The sequence below is a fragment of the Grampus griseus genome (genome assembly GCF_964374135.1).
Source record: "Grampus griseus genome assembly, chromosome: 13".
Taxonomy (NCBI): Eukaryota; Metazoa; Chordata; class Mammalia; order Artiodactyla; family Delphinidae; genus Grampus; species Grampus griseus.
Window position 1 is genome coordinate 41,140,773 of NC_139007.1, and position 21,961 is coordinate 41,162,733.

The 21,961-nt window shown below is 37.8% G+C and overlaps 1 protein-coding gene across 2 annotated transcripts in view; it reads right to left on the reverse strand.

Moving 5' to 3' along the window:
• REV3L (REV3 like, DNA directed polymerase zeta catalytic subunit) overlaps nucleotides 1-21,961 on the reverse strand; it is a 186,488-nt gene that overhangs the window by 129,532 nt on the left and 34,995 nt on the right. The gene's annotated exons all lie outside the window — the stretch shown is intronic.

The following is a 21,961-nucleotide window of genomic DNA, read 5'->3' on the forward strand; positions in this document are numbered from 1 at the left end:
TAACAGTGGCCCCCAATCTTTTTGGCACCAGGGACCGGTTTCATGGAAGACAATTTTTCCACGGAATTGGGGGGGGGGGCGGACGGTTCAGGCAGTAATTCGAGCGATAGGGAGCAGCAGGTTAAGCTTTGCTTGCTCGCCTGCCACTCACCTCCTGCTATGCGGCCCAGTTCCTAACAGGCCACTGACTGGTAACTGGTCCAGAGCCCAGCAGTTGGGGACCCTTGCCGTATAATACCACTTAACGCAGTGTTATGAAGCTTACAAAAGCTCACTGAAAGTTTACTAAATAAATCAATGAATGTGTCTGTCTTGGCATCCAGTGTGTGGAGTTTTGCTATGTGGAGGGGGGGCGTGGTTTGGGAAGGGTAAAAATGAAATTTTGCTACTAGGGAAAAAAAATCAAAACAGACAAAAAAAAATCAAAACAGACAAAAAAAAATCAAAAGAAAACCCCTACAAATCAACTGTCTGTAATGGACTTCTGGATATTTAAATTGCACATGTGATGGAGTGGGACAGGGGAGACACAAAGAGGGAAAAAAAAACAGCATGCACGCTTTCCAGGAAGCCATTACATCAGGCAAGGTGCAGAAGGGGTAAATGGTGCTGATTTGCCAACAGACAATCCCGTATAGCCATGATAGAGAAAATAATATGAGTAAGAACCCACAAAATAAGTGCTACCGAAAAAGTAATGTATCCACGACAAGGTTAAGTAACAACAGCAGCAACAAAAAGCAGATGCATCATTATTCTCATGAATCTGGCAGGGCTGTATAAAAGTGGTTCCTTTCCTCTGAACATTGTCCCTCGTTCCCCTTGGGCACATGCTATTTGTCTAATTCAAACAGAGAGGAGAAGAGCAGTGATGGAAGAACACATGCATTCTTCTCATGCTGTCACTTACTACTGCCCTGCCAACACAATCCTAGGGCTTCTCTCCCACCTCTTATCCCACTCTGTTCCACTGGCTTTTTCTTTTGGTAGGAAAGTATTTGTTTGATCACTATCCTATTTATAATTTAGGGTGATTTATGTAAAATACATAGAAAATAGTTCTATGTTCTGTTGATACTTGTATTTACACTTTTTACAGTGAATAACATCAGCTTGTCTTATTTTTAAGGTACAGCTATAACAGAATTAACAAATAAATCTGGAATAGTTATTACATAAAGTATAGCAAAACTGGAAAAGTCACACAATGGAATAAGATCTATGCCCTCCCGAGTACAGTATTCTCATTTGAGCTACCAACTTTGACGTTTTTGAAAAATTACAAATTGTGTTGCTGTTAGACCAATTTTAATTTCTAATTTTATGTTACTTAATTTCAAAGGAATGAAAAAAATATTTTCAGTTAAAAGCAAATTCTTTAACCATTCTCTTTTATTTCTAAATATGCATGATACTACTTCCTAAATATTGCAGCTTTCAATTCTTCAAATAGAAAAAATTCAAATTGTAATGATGAACGAGTCTTAAGAAAATATATTGATATTTTATCAATTTACTGATGATCTATTTGAATGCTTTTTAAACATCTCATGAAAAAAGGTTATAACCATTACACTTCTGGATATAAACCACAATTTGGTTAAAAGTAACTGGCGGGCTTCCCTGGTGGCGCAGTGGTTGAGAGTCCACCTGCCGATGCAGGGGACACGGGTTCGTGCCCCGGTCCAGGAGGATCCCACATGCCACGGAGCGGCTGGGCCCGTGAGCCATGGCCGCTGAGCCTGTGCGTCCGGAGCCTGTGCTCCGCAACGGGAGAGGCCACAACAGTGAGAGGACCGCGTACCGCAAAAAAAAAAGTAACTGGCATGCTAAACTACGGGGTAAGGGAGGTAGGGAGACAGAAAAGTATCCCCTTTTTAAGTTGACAAATAAAATATAAGACCGGTGGTTACAAAATTACTAGCATATTTCACAAGCAATATTGTAAGTTCTTAAGATATGAGTTTTACAGTCCATATCTTAATAATGTAAATCTGGGTAAGCTTTATAAGAATAATAATAAAATCTGATTTCTAATAGTTTCTTTATAGGCAGGATGTTCACAAAGTTCATAAAAAATTTTACCATATCCTCTTTTCACATCTCCTATGAAGTAGGGGCCAGAGAAATGATCTTTCTATTTATAGGCTTTGGAACAATAATTTACGGTGTATGATTTAGAAAAAAAAGCAGAAATCATTTATTCAGCAGGCACTGGACTAAGTGCTTTATATATATTTATTTCTAAAACTTAGTACAACTTTGCAAGTATCACAAAGGTTAACTTTCCCAAAGTCACATACCTATTAAGTAATTGAATCAGGATTTAAAAGCAGATCAACAAAATCTAAAACCAATGCTCTTTCCATTTAACCATTCTGGTTCAATGTTTTTAAGAAAGTAAATATTGGCTTCCTTAATCCTTAATTCCTCAAGTTCTTATTTTTGTACTGTAAACACCTGTTTTCTTACTGGGCTCTCTCTCTCATTTGACTGCAAATTCTTGGGAGCTGGTGTTGTGTTTGAATGATAGTAATATCCCCAGGATCCAGCACAAAACACATTAATATGTGTTTACCAGATATTTATTGAACGAACCACCAGCAAAACAGAATAGTTGCTTAAGGAGAAGGAATGGTGTGAAAGCCTAGAATATTTGAAAAAACAAATCTATGAAAACAGAGGGACTCTGATACAACTAAGGCACCACCATCAGGATTACAGAAGAACATAAAGGATCTCCAGCTTATTGCACTTTCCTACCCTGAATGACCCAACGTCCCATGCAAAGCTGTAGTCACTAAATCAACACAGGTGCACCTCCGTGTAGTTCTCCAGCAGTAGGGATAGCTCAGTGCTTTACTCACCACCCTTACTCAAGAACAATCTCCTGAAGAACAACCACGGCCTAAGGAATTCTTGGCAGAACCATAACAGCTCTAATACAGAATAAGTGTCACAGAAATTATGAGAAACAAGATAAAAAAAGGAAACTCAAAAGTTAAACAAAGAAAGAGAAGTGTGTAAAAATGAACAACAATTTCTTGTCTTTTATCATTATAAAATTTGTGGTTCTGTCAGAGCGTCGCTTTATCTTGACAAGATACAGACCACTTTTATTTTTTCCCCTCCATCAGCTCTATCCCACACAAATATGTGGAGCCATACAGATGTAAAGTCCCTCAGAGATAAACTAGTCTACCCTGACCTCCCTCACTCAAGATTATTTTCGGCTGTGAGAAAACACCCTAAAATCAGTGCTTGTAAGCATTAAATTAGTGGCTTCTCTCTCATAAAAGTCCACGTAGCTGGTTACGGATTCAGGTTTTAGCGGCCTAGTGAAGAGGAACGCTTGACTTCAGCCTAGAGGCTTTTCTACTATACTCCAAAGAGTTCCACACACAGGATTCTTCTAAGAAACTTTTTCTAAAATTAATAAAAGTTATGCTGTTTCAAAACCTTACTAAATGATTTGGGATCCTGGATATTAGCTATTTCCAGGTAAAGTGGATCCAAAGAAAGAAAATATCCCTACTTTCTGAATGCCCCCTATTATTGTCATGTGAAACTGAATTAAGGCAACAAATACAGTAGGGATAAAGACTGTCATTGGGGGAATAAGCCTATGTACACAGGTTTCAAAAAATTTTTAAGAGTGTGAATTTTCCAATTTGACTGATGTCGTCTCATTCAGAAACTGCACAAGCTTGTTTCACGAAAAGTGCCATGGAACTTGTCACAGTATAACTACTCGCTTTTAAAGACACTACAGCAAAAATTTGTGGAATCGGCTATTTTCCAACTGTGTGTAAGAAGGGCTTTTATAACGAAGGTAGGTGCCTCTGTAACAGCCAGTACTTGGGTGCTCTAAATCTAATCTTTCACATAACTTAGAATTACACTACACATAAAGTCCTCTGTATTCCAACATTTCTTATATTGTTTTCTCACGTGTTATTCTACATTTTAAGTGCCCAGATTTGGGCTCTGAATTAATTCTGCTTCTAAAACCTTGTTAGTTTATCTGTAGCAAAATTACTTTTGTTTTTGTGGATCCATTTTCAATAAACAGAAAGACTAACAGGTGCCATTCCTCTAATTCCGGGGTCTGCAAATTTTCTTCTGTAAAGTGGCAGACAGTAACTACTTTAGGCTTTCTGGACTATACTGTCTCTGACAACTACTTAACTCTGTTGTTGTAGTCTAAAAGCAATCATAGACAGTACTTAAGTGAATGGGCATGGCTGTGTTCCAATAAAACTTCACTTACAAAAACAAGCAACAGGGGGCTTCCCTTGTGGTGCAGTGGTTGACAGTCCGCCTGCCGATGCAGGGGACACGGGTTTGTGCCCCGGCCCGGGAAGATCCCACATGCCGCGGAGCGACTAGGCCCATGAGCCATGGCCGCTGAGCTTGCACGTCCGGAGCCTGTGCTCTGCAACAGGAGAGGCCACAACATTGAGAGGCCCGCATGCCGCAAAAGAACAACAACAACAACAACAACAACAACAAAAAAAAAAAAAACAGGCAACAGGAGGGATTTTGTCCATGGATAGTAATTTGCCAAACCCTGATCTGATTAGACTTCCTTGTCAACCAGAACAGGAAAATTTAATGGCGTCTTCTTTTTTCTTTTTTTAAAAAAACAAGCTGATTGGTAATCACAATCTAAATCATGCTGACCTAAGAGTATCTTAGGAGACTGAATAAGAAACGCTCATTTTGTAATTTGCAAACCCCATCTCCCAAATCTCAATCGACACAAGATTTTAAACAAAACTCTACAGAGCTATCAAACAAACAAACAAACTTGGCTATGTGAACAGGAATATCTGTACTTATGAAATTTTTCATATTTTCTTCATGGAACATCTCTTTTTAAGTTTTATATTACTATCGTTAACTCAACGTTTCCCTCCAGTCTTTCTTTTTCCATGCCCACAAAACCCACAAAATGAGTTAAGCAAAACTCCTCATAGTCACAGTTTGAAAGCAAATGTTATCTCACCTATTCTCATTTAAAAAGGAAAAGTCTTAAAGATGTACTCTTAGCCCTAGAAATTACATTTTTTCAGAATTTATGCTAAGGAAAAGATTAAGAATGTACATACAGATTTAGATATTAAAATGTTAAGAGAGTATAACTAATAATAGTAAAAAATTGAAGATAATAAACTTCCCCAAGATTAAGTAATTATGGCATATCTGTATCTCAGAACAAATCTATGGCTCTCATACCAAATCCTGCTTGCCACTTGTTTTTGTAAATCAAGTTTTATTGGAATACACCCACTTGGAAGGGTCTATGGCTGCTTTTGCTACAGGAAGAGTTGAATAGCTGTGACAGAGACCTTCTAGCCCCTCAAAGCTTCAAAAATGTACTATGTGGCCCTATAGAGAAAAAGTCTGCTAACCTCAGCAATAGGTGGTATTGACGTATATTTCCTAGCATAAGATGTTTATGACATATCTATTTCTGGTGATGTTCAGATTTAATTCAGTTATGAAACTATATATAATACATTAAATGAGATAATGGGTGATTTCTTTTTTTTGTTGCTTATATATATTTTCTAAATATTATACAATTTGTGTAAAAGAAAGGCAGGAAGGAAGAAGTCACCTACTTCTCAATGACCTAGAAATTAGAAACAAAATAAAACAAAAACTAAGTATAAACACTAACTTTATAAAGGGCATATGTATATAACTTCCTGTTGAATAGTTTCTCTTCATTTTCTCCTTTCATTCATAAATAATGCTTTGGGGTCTCACATACATTCACGCCATTTTATTTCTTCAACTAAGGTATACAGGACTTTATTTAGAATCATTGGCTTTAAGTTACTAATCCTACATTACTAACAGCTATATCCCTCAGACACCAGATGTTTCAAAGGCCTATTTTATTTATACGTCTGCCTAATATATCTTTGTATTCTCAGTGCTGAACATGGTTGGTTCTGTCGTTCATACATGTAGGCATAAATTCTCTATTCATCAAATAATTTGTGGAAGCCCAATGTTCGGTGCTAGGCCACAGGCTGCTCATAATCACAGCCCTGGATCTCATGGACTTGACATTCTACTTGGAGATAAAGACGAATAAATAGGCCATTACAGTGTGGTAATTCTATATCCAGAAGTATCTAACTCAGTTTGTGAGAATATAAGAAGGCTTCCCTGAGGAAGCAATAAAAGAGCAAAGTGAGAAAGAATACTGCAGTAGGTACAGATACCTGAAAGCAAACAAGAACATGACATGGTCTGGAAATAGGAAAAAGGCAATTAGGATGGAGCAAGGAATGCAATGGAGAGAAGGGCAAGTGTGTGTGTGTGTGTGTGTGTGTGTGTGTGTGTGTATGTGTGTCTGTGTGGACTCTGTGACCTATTTGGATTTGCATTTTATAAAGTTCCCTTCTGAACACATTGTGGAGAAGCTGTGGACAGAACTATAATGGGAAGATCTGTTTTGGAGGCTGTTGGAATAATTCAGGCAGGAGATGTTAGTAGAGATAAAGAAAACCTAAATCGAAAGATTTAGGGCACAGAACTGAAAGGTCACTTACTGTAATTTGAAGGTAGGGTAAAGGAGAAAGAATAAAAAATGACCCACATTTTTGGTTTAGGCAACTAGACAAATGGGAATGTCATTCAAAGAAAACTGAGAAAGAAGAATAGGTTGATTTCTGTTTTGAACTTGAGGAATTTTACATGTCTGTAGAAATTCCAAATGAAGATTTATGTTAAGCAAAATTAGATACAGATGAGGAGCTTAAGACAGAGATCTGAGCTAGAAAAGAAGACAGATTTGAGAGTATGAGCAACAACTGAGTAAGAATGTTCAGGGAAAATAGACAAGAGAAGGGGTGTAAGCCAGAAACTTGAGGAATACTAATATTTAAGGGAGGAATAGAGGATTTTGATTTATGTGGGATGTGAGAGAATCAGCCCCTGAAAGGGCTGCCTGGCAAGAAAGGGAGGTAATAGTCAGTGAATAATTGAGAATGTAACTATGTTAGCCATGGAACCAGAGTTCCAAAGGTCCAGTAGAAATGTATAAGAGAAAGGCAAGCAATGAGAGGCTAGGTCAGAGACTGGAAGCAGAATGATGATAAAAATATACAAAAATGGGAAAAGGCACTTCCAGAATGGCAGAGGAAGGACCTTGGAAAACCAGCTCCTCCATAAAAGCAGCAAGAATACTGGCAAATACTGTCAAAGGAAAAGACAACCTACTCAATGGGAGAAAATATTTGCAAATGATATGACAGATAAGGGGTTAATGTCCAAAATACATAAATAGCTCATACAACTCAACATCAAAAACACAAACAACCCAATTTAAAAATGGGCAGAAGACCTGAACAGACATTTTTCCAAAGAGGAAGTGCAGATGGCCAACAGGCACATGAAAAGATGCTCAACACTGCATCTTTTAGCTCAACACTGCTAATCATTCACACCTGTCAGAATGGCTATCATAAAAAGAACACAAATAACAAATGTTGGTGAGGATGTGGAGAAAAGGAAACCCTCAAACACAGTTGGTGGAAATGTAAATTGGTGCAGTCACTGTGGAAAACAGTGTGGAAGTTTCTCAAAAAAACTGAAAACAGAACTACCATATGACCCAGCAATTCCACTCCTGGGTATATATCCAAAGAAAATGAAAACACTGATACAAAAAGTTATATGCGGGCTTCCCTGGTGGCGCAGTGGTTGAGAGTCCGCCTGCCAATGCAGGGGACGCGGGTTCATGCCCCGGTCTGGGAAGATCCCACATGCTGCGGAGCGGCTGGGCCCGTGAGCCATGGCCGCTGAGTCTGCGCGTCTGGAGCCTGTGCTCCACAACGGGAGAGGCCACAACAGTGAGAGGCCCACGTACCGCCAAAAAAAAAAAAAAAAAAAAAAGTTATATGCACCCCAGTGTTCAGAGCAGCATTATTTATAATTGCCAAGATACAGAAGCATCCTAAGTGTTCATCAACAGATGAATGGATAAAGAAGCTGTGCAATATGCATACACACACACACGGAATACCACTCAGCCATAAAAAAGAAAGAAATTTGCAACAACAGGGATGGACTTGGAGGGTATTATGCTAAGTGAAATAAGTCAAACAGAGGAAGACAAATATTTTATGATGATCATTTATATGTGGAATCTAAAAAAATACAACAAACTAGTGAATACAACAAAAAAGAAAGACTCACAGATATAGAGAACAAACTAGTAGTTACCAGTAGGGAGAGGGAAGGGAGGAGGGGCAATATAGGGGTAGAGGATTAAGAGATACAAACTATTATGTATAAAATAAGCTACAAGGATATATTTTACAACACAGGGAATATAGCCAATATTTTATAATAACTATAAATGGAGTACAACGTTTAAAAATTATAAACCACTATACTGTACACCTGTAACATATAATATTGTACATCAACTATACTTCAAGAAAAAAATTTTTTTTAAGAATACTGCAGGGCTTCCCTGGTGGCACAGTGGTTGAGAGTCCACCTGCCGATGCAGGGGACACGAGTTCGTGCCCCGGTCCGGGAAGATCCCACATGCCGCAGAGCGGCTGGGCCCGTGAGCCATGGCCACTGAGCCTGCGCGTCCGGAGCCTGTGCTCCGCAACGGGAGAGGCCACAACAGTGAGAGGCCCGCATACCGGAAAAAAAAAAAGAATACTGCAAAATACTGTCAAAATCAACTTTATTTTTAGCTTTGACATTAATTTAAAGGCTTGTGACAATCTAAGGAATGTTTATTCAAGAAAACAAGTTGACTCTTAGCAAGAAGAGCAAGCTTTCTAGTGTCTTAACTTGACCGAATTCAATCTCTCATCCCCAGCTCCAGATCAATCTTGAAAACCAAAATATTGCAAATATTGTAGCTGTGAAACCCCAAAGCCAAGCAGAGACTGGAGAGTCCAGAATAGATTTGAAGTTCTCCCAAAGCCTCAGAAAACGGTTACTATTTGATGTGCCTTGCACCTTGCTAAAATACTCCATTCTCAGGGCTTGTCTTTGTTTGATAAGACTCAAGAGCTCATTCTATGTGTATTGTCCTATCTGCAGCATATTTGTTGAAAATAGTCATCAACAACTGTTTAACACTGCAGTTGCCTGAGCGATTTTTACTAGTTGCAGCTAATAAGAGGCTGACCAAGATACTTAAAAGAAAAAACGGAGGAATGAAATGTCCATAAGGGGCTTTGAAAAGCTCCGCAATAGTCCTGGGAATTTAGAAGGCTAGGCACATGTGAGGAGCTGTGTGAATGTGCAGGAAGACCTGAGAAGGCCCTAATCTTTCACTTCTGGTTGACCTTGAAGCTCTGCTTCAACATATGCACACAAACAAAGCCCCTCAGCAAAAGCTGAATAGAGACCTATTGGTTCAAGTCATTTAAAGAAATCTCTGGCTAATCAGTAACTGATCACTGAGTTAGCTGAGCAGACTTCAAAGAACAAAAACTGAACAGAATTAGCCCAGGAAAATCACGAGAGAAACAAGCAGCAACACCAATAACAGAGCAAAACAAATCCTGGGAGTAGGAAGAAATATGATTTTCTTAACTGTCACATTATTTAAAATGTGACAATTTATTTTATTGTATTTAAAATGTCTAGTTTCCAACAAAAAAATTATGACATACAAAGAAATAGGGAAGTATGGCCCATACATAGGAAAAAAAGTCAACAGAAACTGTCTCTGAAGAAGCCCAGATATTGGTCTTACTAGACAAAACCTTAAACCAGCTATTATAAATATTTCAAAGAAATAAAGCAAATTATGTCTAAAGAATTAAAGGAGTTTGAGAGTCATGTTTTACCTAATGGAGAATAAAAATGAAGAGACAGATATTATAAAAAAGAATCAAATAGAAAGCTGGCATTTAAATATGAAAAGGATATTTCCACCCAGTGAAATTAAAACAATAAGAAGAAGATTCAAACAGACATTTTCAAGTTGAAAAGAGCAATAACAGAAATCAAAAATTTACTAGAGGGGGTAAACAGCACATTTGAACTGGCAGAAGAACCAGTGAACTTCAGAGAGGTCAGTTAAGATTCTCCCCAATCCGAGGAACAAAAAGAGTAAAGGAAAATGAACAGAGCCTCAGAGATCTGTGGGTCTTCATCAAGTATACCAACATAAACACAATGTGAGTTTCCGAAGGAGAGGAGAGAGAGAAAAGAGTGGAAAGAATATTTGAAAAAATTATGACAAAAAACTTCCCAAATTTGATGGAAAACATTAGTATGTATACCTAAAAAGTTCAATAAACTCCGAGTAGGACAAAGTTGAAGAGATCCACATCTAGATGTTTCATAGCCAAACTGTCAAAAGACAGAAAGAGAATCATGAAAGCAGCAAAAACAAAACAAAACAGTTCTCAGATACAAAGTTTCCTCAAGAAGATTAAGAGCTGACTTCTCATTAGAAACCATGGAGACCAGTGGGCAGTAGGATGACATGGTCAAAGGATGAAAGAAAAAGACTGGCATCCAAGAATTCTATACCTAGCAAAGTACCCTTCAAAAGTGAAGGAGAGCTAGGTGAGGTGGGAAAAAAGAAATTAAGACATATCTAGATAAATGAAAACTGAGAGAATTCGTCACTAGCAGACCTGCCCTACAAGAAATACTAAAGGGTATTTCATTTCAGGCTGAAATGAAAGAACAACAGACAGTACATTAAATCCACACTAAGCAATAAAGAGCAGGAGTAAAGGTGGCTATATAAGTAAATACAAAAGATAATAAAAATGTATATTTGTAACTCTTCTCCTAACTCATTTAAAGGATAGGTGCATAAAATAATTATTATAAAATTGTGCTGGTCTTCCCTGGTGGCGCAGTGGTTGAGAGTCCGCCTGCCGATGCAGGGGACACGGGTTCGTGCCCCGGTCCAGGAAGATCCCACATGCCACGGAGCGGCTGGGCCCGTGAGCCATGGCCGCTGAGTCTGCGCGTCTGGAGCCTGTGCTCCACAACGGGAGAGGCCAGAACAGGGAGAGGCCCGCGTACCGCAAAAAAAAAAAAAATTGTGTTGATGGACTTATAATGTATAAAGATGTAATTTGTATAAATGGTGTTACACTGGAGCAAAGTTTTTATATATTAAAATTAAATTGAGATTAATCCAAACTAGACTGTTTTAAATTAAGATGTCAACTGTAATCGCCATGGCACCACAAGGAAAATAACTTAAATATACACAAACACATATATACACAAGCAACAATAACAGAATTAAAATAGTATACTAGAAAATATCTATTCAGCATAAAATAAGGTTGTAATGGAGGAGCAGAGAAACAAAAAAGCTTCCTGCTTTTATACACAGAGAAAACAAAGAGCAAAATAGCAGATGTTAAACTGTAACATAACTGTGTAGGTGGCCAAAGGGCACATTATATCTTGATCTGTAGTTCTCTACTCAATGGGGAAGACCAATTTTCCCACTTTTACATTCACCAGTACAATTTGGGGTACTATGCAAAATAAGAAGAAGTTACAGAATTACCACAAGCCAAAGAAACTCTGGAGATTAGACTCCTTTGCCTCAGCCATGTCTCAGATGTGCTCAGTACATTCCCTTGAATTAATTAACATACTCTATAACCAGAAGAATCACTGAGAAAATAGGAAAGAGACTGACATAAAGAGTACCTTTTTAAAGAGAATTTTTTGAAGAAAATAAAGTGATTAGTATTTGGATGGAAAACTAACTGCATCTCATTCTTGAAGCACGAGCTCACTTGCTAATTCAACTATGAACATCTTCCTTTACCTACAAAAGTAAGTTTAAAACTTGTTTTCTCATTTATGTCCTCACAGCAACTGTATAAATCTATTATGGCACTTATTATGTTACACATATGCTTATGCACAGTGGAATCACATCATGTAAGCGTCTTATTTACTGGGTAGGAAGGGATGGAGGGAGATGGAAAGAGACACAGAGGAGGAGACCAAATGAATAATATGAGAACACAATTAAATGGTACCAGTATGTCCAGTCAATAAATTTATCCCCCAGCACTATGAGATATATAAATCTTCTGTTCCTTAGATAGTCTCTCAGTTCCTACATGCCTCTAACAGTGGAAGCAGCTCTTATTGAGAGAGGCAACTAAGTATGATCCTATTGTTTAAAAGATAGTTAATAGTGTTCATAAAACATGGCCCTGATCACAGACCAACTATCTTAACTAGAGCTCAACTGAGGAGACCATGATTACTGTCAAAACTGAGGAAAACTAAGCTGTTGGACTCATTGAAAGGTAGTGTGATAGATTTCATACAATTTAAAAGACTGTTGGAGAAATTCTCCCTATGAGGTTTTAATCTTTTACCTTTAGCTTCAGACCCTAACCTCCTGTAAGACACAACTTCACTGTCTCTGTCTTCACACCTACAGTGTGAGTTCCTTCAACACACACATGTCTTCTTATTCTTCCTATTCTTAATGTCTAGCAGAGAGCCTGAAATACAGCGGGTTTTTGATATATGTTAGATAAGCATGTGTGGTATAATTTTAAAAATATGTATATATTTGATCTTTGTGCCTTATTCCTGATACAGAGCTCCTATAACCGCTGGTATTTCCTGAGTGACAGGAGTATCTTTTGTTATTCACAATGAACCCCTTTTGACCATACCTGAGTTTATGCTAATAAGGTGACTCTTGGTGGGGTCTTTAGATAGCTTCAGAATGGGGGCTGGTTACCCAGGAATCAACCATATCATCAGAGGGTTGCAACTTTCAACACCATTCCCCCCATCTCATCTTCAGGTTCAATCACCAATGGTCAATGACTTAATCAATCATGCCTCTGTAAGGAAACTTCAATAAAAACTCTTGAACAATGAGGCTTTGGGGAGTTTCCTGATTAATGATGCCATCTCAGCTCCATGGAGACAGAGGCATCTGTGCTCAGGAGCCTTCTGAAACTTGCCCTATGTATCTCTTCATCAGGCTGCTCATTTGTATCCTTTTAAATAAACTGTATTAAGTATAGCACTTTCCTGAATTCTGTAAGTTATAGCAATTTATTGAAACTGAAAGGGAGCTGAGGGAGGGGTTGTGGGATTAGTTCATCCAACTAATCTGTAGTTGGATGAACAGAAGTGCAGGTGGCCTGGGGATCCCATTTGTGGCTGGGGACAGTGGGGACAATCTTATGGGACTGATCCCCTACCCTGTGGGGTCTGCACAAACTTCAGGTAGTTAGTGTCACAACTGAATTGAACTGTAGAACCTCCAAAGTTGATGTCAAAGAATTGAGAATTTATGGTTAGAAAACTGAAACAACAGGATTTTTTTCATACTGGGTAACTCCTAAGAGGGCTTTCAAAAATTGAGTCTACTAGAAAATTTGCCTGCTTTTATTTTTTCTCCCTATAAATATTGCTTTTCAAATGCTAATGAAGATATAATGTCCTTCTATCTCCCCCTATTTGCAAGGGGCTAGAAGGGACTGAATTAAGGACCGCCTTTCCATATTAAACAGCAGTAAAATAACCAACAGCAAAATATAACATACAAATTCTTTTATGATTAACATGTCAAAAAAATAATGAAATGACGTGCCCAAAGTTCATATGTAATTTAGTTTGCAATTATTATTATAGAAAGGAAATGAGTAATTACCTTTACTTCCACTGTGATTGTGAGCCTCAGTTTGGATACTATTTCACACACCATGGTATACCATCAAACTTTTAGCCTTAAAAAATTAAACTGCTAACAGTGGTTTCAAGCTAGAATCTCCAAGAACATGTGTACCTCTCAGACTAAATTTCATTTAAAAAACTAGCGCTTATTAACCTTTGCTAAAAATAAAATTCTGACTTGTAAAACAAATGTTGTTTTAGTTTCCGACGTTTTAGCCAGAATGGTCACACATATTAATCTTTGTGGTATTTTGACTAAAAGTTTAAGTAATCCAAGGTCTTGCAGTAAAATTAATAATCTGATTACAATTTGAAAATTCAACTCAGATGATTTAAAGCAATATTAATAGCTAATCAAAATAAACTTAAACCGTCCAGTCAAATTTGTATATAAATGCCTGAATTTTCTTTCAAAGGCACATAAGTGAAATGTTACAAATAATTAAATTATGCAAATCTAGTAAGTTGCTCAACCATACTTTATGGTAGCTAAACAATCAAGGACCTTAAAAGTTTACCTACCTAAAAGAAAGTAAAAAAACAACTTAAAAAAAAAAAAAAAACTTAAGAAATAAAAGAAAGTATTTTGAAATCATATTTTATAAGGGACTTGTAACTAGAATAAACACTCTTACAGCTTAACAAGAAAAAAGACAAATAACCCAGTTTTTAAATGGGCAAAGGATCTGAATAGACATTTCTACGAGAAAACATAAAAATGGCTAATAAGTACATAAAAGATGCTCAACATCAGTAGCCATCAGTGAAATGCAAATCAAAACCACAATTAAATATGACTTTACACCCCACTAGGGTGGCTACAATCAATAAGTCAGACAATAACAAGTGTTATGGAGAAACTGGAAACCTCATACACTGCTGGTGGAAATGTTAACTGCTGTGGTTGGTTTGGAATGTAGACTGGCAGTTCTTCAAACGGTTAAACACAGTTATCATATGACCAGCAATTCCACTCCTATACACATGCCCAAGATAAATGAAAATACACATCCACACAAAAACCTGCACATAAATGCTCATAGCAGCATTATTCGTAACAGCCAAAAGGTAGTAATAACCCAAGTGTTCATCAATTGATGAATGGATATAGTGTGGCATCTATACAATGGAATATTTATTCAGCCATAAAAACAAATGAACTGATAAATGCTACAACATGGATGAATCTCAAAAACCTTATACTAAGTTAAAGAAGCCAAACACACAAAAAATCACATATTGTATGATTCCGTTTACATGAAATGTCTAAAATACATAAATTTACAGGAACAGAAAGGTTACTAGAGGTTTTAAGGACTGATGGTGCTGGGTGGAGTGAGTAGTGACTGCTACTGGATATGGTGTTTCTTTTTAGAGTGACAGAAATGTTCTAAAACTGATTGCAGTGAGGTTACAGTTACACAACTCTGTGAATATACTCAAAAACACTGAATTGTACACTTTAAATAGGTAAACTGTATGGTATGTGAACTACATCTGAATAAAGCTATTATATATAATTATATATATAATTGAAGTACAGTTGATTTACAATACTGTTATTATATATATATTTTAACCTACCCATACTCATTGTTTTCTTTAGAGGTCTCTAATGAGAAGACTTAATTTTTAATATACCATTAGAGTCAATGCATTCATTAAAATGAATTAGTGGATTTGCATTACAGAAATAAATTATGAATAAAGTGAGAAATACAAACATTAGCCACTAAAACCACTTATACATCTTTATCTCCAAATAATGATGCACTGAATCCTGAATCACATTAAGATATTTTGTCAAATTATAGAGAGATGTTCCATTTAAACTAATCATTACCAAAGCAGATAAAGAAATTAAGGATCAAGAAAGAGCTGTCAATGTAAGAAAGTTTTTTTTCAGACAATAAAAACTGAATGACAACAAAACTGAACTACTACACTGTATTTTTTTTTCTTTTTCATCTTTATTGGAGTATAATTGTTTTACAATGGTTAGTTTCTGCTTTATAACAAAGTGAATCAGCTATACATATACATATATCCCCATATCCCCTCCCTCTTGCGTCTCCCTCCCACCCTCCCTATCCCACCCCTCTAGGTGGTCACAAAGCACCAAGCTGAACTCCTGGTGCTATGCGGCTGCTTCCCACTAGCTATCTATTTTACATTTGGTAGTATGTATAAGTCCATGCCACTCTATCACTTCATCCCAGCTTACCCCTCCCCCTCCCCGTGTCCTCTAGTCCATTCTCTACGTCTGCGTCTTTATTCCTGTCCTGCCCCTAGGTTCTTCAGAACCATTTTTTTTTTTTAGATTCCATATATATGTGTTAGCATACAGTATTGGATTTTCTCTTTCTGACTTACTTCACTCTGTATGACAGACTCTAGGTCCATCCACCTCACTACAAATAACTCAATTTCGTTTCGTTTTATGGCTGAGTAATATTCCATTGTATATATGTGCCACATCTTCTTTATCCATTCATCTGTCAATGGATACTTATGTTGCTTCCATGTCCTGGCTATTGTAAATAGAGCCGCAGTGAACATTGTGATACATGACTCTTTTTAAATAATGGTTTTCTCAGGGTATATGCCCAGTAGTGGGATTGCTGGGTCATATAGTAGTTCTACTTTTAGTTTTTTAAGGAACCTCCATACTGTTCTCCATAGCGGCTGTATCAATTTACATTCCCACCAACAGTGCAAGAGGGTTCCCTTTTCTCCACACCCTCTCCAGCATTTATTGTTTGTAGATTTTTTGATGGTGGCCATTCTGAGTGGTGTGAGGTGATACCTCATTGTAGTTTTGATTTGCATTTCTCTAATGATTAATGATGTTGAGCACTCTTTCATGTGTTTGTCGGCAATCTGTATATCTTCTTTGGAGAAATGTCTATTTAGGTCTTCTGCCCATTTTTGGATTGGGTTGTTTGTTTCTTTGATATTGAGCTGCATGAGCTGCCTGTAAATTTTGCAGATTAATCCTTTGCCAGTTGCTTCATTTGTAAATATTTTCTCCCATTCGGAGGGCTGCTTTTCATCTTGTTTATGGTTTCCTTTGCTGTGCAAAAGCTTTTAAGTTTCATTAGGTCCTATTTGTTTGTTTTTATTTCCATTACTCTAGGATGTGGGTCAAAAAGGATCTTGCTCTGAGGTATGTCATAGAGTGTTCTTCCTATATTTTCCTCTAAGAGTTTGATAGTGTCTGGCCTTACATTTAGGTCTTTAATCCATTTTGAGTTTGTGTATGGTGTTAGGGAGTGTTCTAATTTCATTCTTTTACATGTAGCTGTCCAGTTTTCCCAGCACCACTATTGAAGAGGCTGTCTTTTCTCCATTGTATATTCTTGCCTCCTTCATCAAAAATAAGGTGACCATATGTGCGTGGGTTTATCTCTGGGCTTTCTATCTTGTTCCATTGATCTATATTTGTTTTTGTACCAGTACCATACTGTCTTGATGACTGTAGCTTTGTAGTATAGTCTGAAGTCAAGGAGCTTGATTCCTCCAGCTCTGTTTTTCTTTCTCAAGATTGCTTTGGCTACTCAGGGTCTTTTGTGTTTCCATACAAACTGTGCAATTTTTTGTCTAGTTCTGTGAAAAATGCCATTGGTAGTTTGATAGGGATTGCATTGAACCTGTAGATTGCTTGGGGTAGTATAGTCATTTTCACAGTGTTGATTCTTCCAATCCAAGAACATGGTATATCTCTCCATCTGTTTGTATCATCTTTAATTTCTTTCATTAGTGTCTTATAGTTTTCTGCATACAGGTCTTTTGTCTCCTTATTCCTGGGTATTTTATTCTTTTTGTTGCAGTGGTAAATGGGAGTGTTTCCTTAATTTCTCTTTCAGATTTTTCATCATTAGTGTATAGGAATGCAAGAGATTTCTGTGCATTAATTTTGTACCCTGCTACTTTACAAATTCACTGATTAGCTCTAGGAGTTTTCTGGTACTACACTGTATTGAATATTTGGTCTGTCAAAAGGCAGAAGCAGCATAGCCTTCTCCCATTCCTCAACCCCTCCTCCCCCTAATACCCTACAACTTTTGTGTATGAATTAAAAGGAAGTTTTCTTAGGACTATGTTTAGTTATTTAAGAGTACCGAACTGATACGGCCAGTTAGTTCTACTAAGCATAAAATTGGTCACACGGGGGACCGAATTAAGCAGAGTTATAAATCATGAAAATCTGGCGTCCAAACTTTTGGGCAGAAACATATTGCCAAACCTATCAAAAACAATGCAAACCAGAGTCAGTGGACTGACATCTTCAAAGTATTAAAAGGAAAAACTGAATTTTGTGGTTGCTTTAGAGTTTGCAGCATACAGTTAAATCTAATCTACATCCACTGTCAAACAACACTATACGGACTGCACTTCACAGATATTACAAGTACTTTATAACAGTATTCCAAGTTTTTAATAATAGTATTCCAAATTCTTCCCTCTTTTCCCTTATAACATTGCTATCATTCATTTCACTTCTCCAAAACCTGTAATTACTTAATACATTGCTTCTATTATTATTTTGAACAGATCTATTATGTCAATTAAGAATAAGAAAAAAAAGAATAAGAAAACAAAGGTTTTACCTTCACTTGGTCTTCTCTGATGCTCTTCCTTTCTAAACATTTCACTCTACTCTCTTCTTGCTTGCATGGTTTGTGAAGAAGTCCAATGTAATTCTTCACAGTTTGAAAATGATATGCCTAAGAGTAGATTTGGTATTTATCGTATCTGGTGTCTTCTGAGCTTCCTGGATTGGTGGTTTGGTCTCTGTCATTAATTTTGGAAAATTCTCAGCCCATTACTTCAAATATTTCTTTTGTTCCTGCCTCTATTTTCCTTCTGATGAGTCCATCAAAGGCATTCTTCATTTCTATTACAGTGCTTTTGATTTCTAGTATTTCCCTTTGATGCTTTCTTAGAGTTTCCATCTCTCTGCTTGCATTATGAATCTGTTTTTATGTGTTATCCACTTTTCCAATTAGAGCCCTTAGTATATTAATCAGTTTAATTTTAAATTCCCAGTCTGACAATTCTAAAATCCCTGCCATATTTGACTAGGAGTTAGCCTATATTTACTGTAGCTACAGGTATCAGAGGCTAAAATTTCCTCTAATGTCCTTATCTTTGTCTCTCCTGTTGTCTTGAGTTTCCCAAGAAACTCCTTAAATAAAGTGCAAGCCTTGTAGTTTTTCCATCTGTAGTCCTGTTACTATACAGGAGCCCCACTGATGTGGTGGTAAGATATAAGGGGAAGGAAAAATGTTCTGTAACCTTATGGTTAGGTCTGAGTCTTTTAGTGGCCCTGTGTTCCTGGCTGTGGCCTTCGCAAGTGCCTCTAGGCCTTTTCTCCCCCCTTAGATGAGGCAACAAGGCTAAAGGGAGCTGGAGCTGGGTATTTCCCTTTCCCCAAGTTGATTAGGCTCTGGTAGTTTCCCCCTTTGGGCAGGGGGAGAACAGAATGCTCTGAGCATATTTCAAAATGGTTACTATTCCACTCCCTCTGCTGGAAGCATAAAGGGATTTCCCTCCCAATCTTTGCTGTGAGAACCTGGTAGAACTCGTAGAAGAAAAACTCACAGAAGTGTGGGACCCCTTCCCTAAAACTGAGCACCCAGGAATTTTTAACTCTCAAGCTAATCCACACTCACCTTCTGGAAGTTCATCAGTTACAGTTTAAGTTTTCCTACCAGTTCCTGGCTCCATCAGCTTCTGCTCCTGGTAAGTTGTGATTCTCTGTATTTGTCTCTCTAGTTTCCAGGGTATTGGTTTGCTCTGTGACCTCAACTCTCTTATGGATCTAAGCAGAGTTATTTATTTTTAGATCGTTCAACTTTGTTCTTGTGAGGACAAAAGTGACAACTTCTAATTTTTTCATGTCTGAGTGGAAACCAGAATTCTGTGTCCTTTTTTTTTTTTTTTGTGGTACGTGGGCCTCTCACTGCTGTGGTCTCTCCCGTTGCGGAGCGCAGGCTCCGGACGCGCAGGCTCAGCGGCCGTGGTTCACAGGCCCAGCCGCTCCACAGCATGTGGGATCCTCCCGGACTGGGGCACGAACCCGTGTTCCCTGCATCGGCAGGCGGACTCTCAACTACTGCGCCACCAGGGAAGCCCCTCTTGTGTCCTTCTGATATATTCCCATCACTACCTGAACACATTCTTATTTTCTGGAACAGTAAGATGTTCCAGGCTCATCGTGCACATTCTCTGCCCCAGCCATGCAATCAGCTCTCTCTCCAAGGTACATTTAGTGAGAACGCTATTTAGAAATCAAGATCTGGATGTAAAGTGTGTTCATTGCTATTGCTTTGGGGGTGTCGTCAATTCCAGAACCTCTAAGCAAACAGAGCTAGGAAATTTATATATTTATACACATATACACACCGCTATATTTACTTCTTTCTTCCTTCCCTCCTTTCTTTCTCTCTCTCTCCCACCCAATCTACTGACCTACTTATCTATCTTTCTCTATATATAGTAAAAACTGAGTTCATACTGGTACCTCCAACTCCAACCTAATACCCCAGAGACATTCTAGTTGTTCCCATTTCCATGTTTCTCTCTTGTCCAACAGTGTGAAACCTGGCTACCATTTTCCTAAATATATTTACTTGTCTGCATAAACTTAGAAAACATAAAAAGTAGTTTTAGAATTACTAACCACTTCCACTGAGAAAGGCATATCTACTAACTAGAATTCAGTTATTTGTTTACTGTTCTTTTCTGTTAGGAATGAGGGACGAGTCATAAAATTTCCATTTGGTGAAATGCACAGGCACCGTGCCTTGATTAATTTTGACAAACATGTGTATCTTCATCAAGTTATGGAACATTTCCCATTTTCATCACCCCCAAAATTCCCTTGTGCTGCTTTTCAGTCAATCCCTACCTCCTCTGAGGCAATCACTGTTCTGATTTTTCACAACAGTTTTGTCCAGCACTTCATAAAAATGAAATCACACTGTACATATCCCTTTTGTGCCTGACTTCTTTTGCCCAGCACAGTGATTTTGATGTTCACCCATGACATCACATGTATCAGTAGTTCATTCTTTTTTGTTGCTCCACAGTAACTCCTTGTATGGGTATATCTCAGTTTGTTTACCCATTTAACATATGAAACAAGAGATTCAGAGTGCCTAAAGTCACACATTTAACTGACTGAGAAGTTCAAGGACCTCAGAAACCGAAGAACTCTAAGCTCTTGATTCTTAGTCTAGTGTTCTTTTCACTTTACCAAAGCACCACTTCAAACAAGTTAAAAAAACAAAAACTCCAGGGACATATTTTTTATCAAATGAAATTAGTGATTAAAAGGAAGTACCTATTCACAGTTAACAACATTGATGTTTCTTCCATAATCCATACTCCATCCTAATCTTTACTTCTGCCAATGCTGACTGCAAATTTATCTGGCGTTTGTCAAATAATATCTCCTATATTAATAACCTATATTCTGTCCTAAATGAAAATAATTTATATGTTCACCAATTTCTCCTATTTAATTTTATCAATTGCCAAGAGGAGTACTCTCCTAATTCTAGCATTTCTAGACAATTTTTAGCCTTCCAAGTCTCTTCTCAAATCTGTCAAATCATCCATTTCTAATCTCCTATTTAGAAAATGTACCAATCTGCCTCTCTTTAAAACATATCATAGGGACTTCCCTGGTGGTCCAGTGGTTAAGAATCCCCCTTCCAATGCAGGGGACGCAGGTTCAATCTCTGGTCAGGGAACTAAGATCCCACATGCTGCAGGGCAATTAAACCCGTGTGTCACAACTACTGAGCCCGCGCACCTCAAATAGAGAGCCCAGTGCCACAAACTGCAGAGCCCACACGCTCTGGAGCCCGCGCGCCTCAACCAGAGAGCCCACACGTTGCAACTAGAGAGAAGCCCGTGCGCTGCAACGAAGAGTCCTTGTGCCTCAACGAAAGATCCCACATGCCGCAATGAAGATCTAGCATGCCACAACTAAGACCCGACAGAGCCAAAAATAAAATAAAATAAAGTACATAAAAATTTTTTAAAAATCCAACCTCTAGAAAACAAAATGAAAAAGAAATGCTCATTTAAATAAATAAATTAAACATATCATAAAAGATAGTTCTTCAACCCTGAGCTCCTTCTCAGACCACAATTAACTTTGTTATTCTGATTTAAGAATGAGAATTCTTCTGTACTATCAAATGCTACTACTTTCCCCTCCTGATGAAGGTCTATGGTGACACAATTCAAGGTGACC